The sequence below is a fragment of the Rhagoletis pomonella genome, unplaced genomic scaffold (assembly GCF_013731165.1).
Source record: "Rhagoletis pomonella isolate Grant_MI unplaced genomic scaffold, Rhpom_1.0 Rhpom_scaffold_00002, whole genome shotgun sequence".
Classification (NCBI taxonomy): Eukaryota; Metazoa; Arthropoda; class Insecta; order Diptera; family Tephritidae; genus Rhagoletis; species Rhagoletis pomonella.
The window spans coordinates 114962439-114964963 of NW_023458556.1; positions in this window are offsets into that span (position 1 = coordinate 114962439).

Here is a 2525-nt window from a genome sequence, read left to right on the forward strand (position 1 = left end):
TTCTCAACGGAAGTACGCAAATAATTTAAAATGGTTTGGTTTGCGCGCTCGACCTGCCCGTTAGAGCGCGGAGTACGTACGGCAGTTTTTATGTGTTTTATACCGTTCTGCTCGCAATATAATGTAAATGCCTTGGACGTGTAGGCGGTTCCACGATCAGTGATTACTTTAACCGGCAATCCGAAATAGCTTGTTATGTTGTTAAGTGCATTTATAACGTGCGTTGTTCGCGTATCTCGGACTGGTTTAGCAGTAATATATTTAGTAAACGCGTCTGAAATCGCTAATACGTAACAATTACCTTTCTTACTACGAATAAACGGACCGAGGTGATCAATGTGGATCACGCGAAAAGGTATCGGCTCTACCGGACCATAGTGCATTGTACCTTCTACTTTCCCGGATTGTGCTTTGCGATAGCAGCATTCAATACACGCCGCGATATAATTTTTAATATATTTACGCATCTGCGCGAACCAAAACGTTTTTCGAACGCGAGCAATGGTCTTCTCTAATGCGTGATGACCCATTTTGTCATGGCATAGTTGGGCAATGCGCCATCGTACGGAATTAGGGACAACAAATTTCAGTCCATCTTCTTCTTGTCGATAAAGGCGATGATTCTGAATGCGGAAATACTTCTTAATCTCTGGTTCTCGTGGTGATTTTTGTTGGCCTTGTAGTACGCTGATAATTTCACGAAGCTTTGCGTCTTGGATTTGCATTGTATAGAGCCAATCGTTGACGTCGTACGTGATTTCGAAGATTGAACCGGCTGGTTCAACATTTTCAGCGGGTTGGTCAGGTGCTCTACTCATAGCATCTACGTGTGCAAGTCTGCTACCGGGACGATGTACAGCTTCAAAATCGAACTCCAATATCTTTAGCCACCATCGAGAAATTTTAGGCTTGAGTTCTTTGTTATCGCGTACTTTGGCAACTGCTGAACAATCGGTCACAAGGCGGAACTTCTTACCAAGTAAATAGATGCGGAATCGTTCAAGTACTTCAACGACGGCAAGCGCTTCCAGCTCGTACGAGTGATAACGGCTTTCGGTGTCTGAACAGTGACGACTGTAGTACATTGTTGGTCGCCAAGTCTTACTATCGTGTGACTGCATCAGTACGCCTGCGAGGCCTATGCTGCTGGCATCTGTGTGAACCTCATGCTGCGCGGTTTGGTCGTAGAGTGCCAACACTGGAGAGGTTGTCAAATGTTCGATAATTCGTTCGAACGCTGTCTGCTGCGGCTCAGTCCTACAAAATGAATTTTGTTCGGATTTACGTAAAAGTACTGTTAATGGCTTTGTTATTAATGAGTACTCAGGAACAAATTTCCTAAAGAAAGCTGTGAGACCCAAGAATCGTCTTAATTCTGTGACATTCGTCGGTGCTTGAAAATTTTGGATTGCTGATACCTTGCGATTTCCAGGCGTTATACCGTTCTCGGTTATGACGTGACCGAGATATTCAATTTTGGTCTCCAAAAATTTACACTTGTCGATTCGCAATGTCAACCCACTTTCCTTCAAAATAACTAAAAATTTCTCGAGGCGCTGTAGACCTTCTTCAATTGTGCGGCTTGGTAGGATGACATCATCTAAATATGCCAAAACTTCTCCCGGTTTCATTTTAGCGACTAATCTATTCATAACTGTTTGGAACACGGCCGGAGCGTTGACCAAACCAAAAGGCATTCTATTAAATTCGTAATGCCCTTCGTTGGTGACAAATGCCGTGAACTGCTTTGACTGTTCGTCGAGTTCTATTTGGTAATACCCCATTCGTAGGTCTAATATTGAAAAATATTTATTACCTGCTAGCTGGGCGAAATGCTCATCCATAACTGGCATCGGATATGACGTTTTCTTCGTTATTTTATTTAGACATCTATAGTCTACGCAAAGTCGATGCTCACCATTTTGCTTTTCAACGATGACAATGGGTGACGCATATGAAGACTCAGAGGGTCTTATAATTTCGTTTTCGAGTAAGTCATTTATTATATCTGCCACGATCGGTCGTTTGGAGAAAGGCAGACGATATGGTTTCATATTGACTGGGATTTGGGAATTTAGTTCAATTTTCATTTTCATAGTTTTACACCGACCGAGTTCAGAAACCTTTTCAGCGAACACCTCACGATACGAGCTGAGTAATTGTTCGAGTTTGCGGAAATCGTCGTTAGCTAGAGTTGTACACTCACGGATATTCAAAACATTTTCAATACGACAGCGTCTATTTTCTATTACTAGTCGGCTTCCGTTTCTGCACAAACTATCAGTTCCTAGCAAAATGTTTTCACTTAACAAATTATCTTTTACGATCAAAACGTCACTCTCAATTTTCTCACGGTCTATTCCAATTATTACGTTAATTTTCTCGTAACATACGAATTTACCTCCACCAAACCCATTTAATGTGACTGAGCACGGAGTAGTTGTGCCCAGTCTTCTTGCGAAACTTTCTTTCACAAGAGTGCGACTACTTCCCGGATCTACAAAAGAATTTGTCAGTAGTCCATT